This window comes from Myotis lucifugus, unplaced genomic scaffold (assembly GCF_000147115.1).
Source record: "Myotis lucifugus unplaced genomic scaffold, Myoluc2.0 scaffold_1403, whole genome shotgun sequence".
Lineage (NCBI taxonomy): Eukaryota > Metazoa > Chordata > Mammalia > Chiroptera > Vespertilionidae > Myotis > Myotis lucifugus.
Window position 1 is genome coordinate 44,913 of NW_005872451.1, and position 768 is coordinate 45,680.

The following is a 768-nucleotide window of genomic DNA, read 5'->3' on the forward strand; positions in this document are numbered from 1 at the left end:
CAAGATCACTCATGCGCCTTCGTGGCAAAAGATTATCGAGGGCCACAAACCTAGGTGACCATCCTTCCCAGTCCAGTGAGAAGCAGGGAGTGGAGCTCTTTGCTGTCCATGGGTTAGGGGGCCCTGAGTCAGGTAGACTCTTCCTAAGGATTTGTCCCTGGGATCCGGGAGAGTGTGATTTTGCTACCCCCTGGTGTCCACTGGGCAAATGCTGCCCAGTAGCTGGTTACCGAGGCCAGTACTTAGATACATTCGAAAATCAATGTACAACTTTTGACTCCCCCCAACTTAAGTTGTTTCTGAGTACTGGAGGGGGATTGGTTCCAGGAACCCCCACCCATACCAAAATCCATGGACGCTCAAGTCTCCTATATAAAGTGGCAGAACAATGCAGTTTGAATCTGTACACTCCCAACCATGGATGGAAAACAGTACGGGTATTTATAGGGGGAAAAATCCAAGTACAAGTGGATATGAGAAGTTCAAACCTGTGTTTCTCAAGAGTCAACAGTATTATGAACCTTATTCACTTGCTTCAGATCCAGCTCACCTATTCCCAGTGTTGAGGCATTATGAACCTTCCCTTACCTGGTCTTAAATTCCTTATGCTCAAGCAAATTGGGAAACAGTTGGTAGAACCTAAATTAGAAAGTGGAATATAAACCTAACTGGTTGTGGGAGTCCATGAACTTCTGGAAAAGGGAGTGGGTCATTTATTTTCCCCATGGAAAAAGAGCACTTGAAAATTTTTGAGGGTGTAGCGTGAGG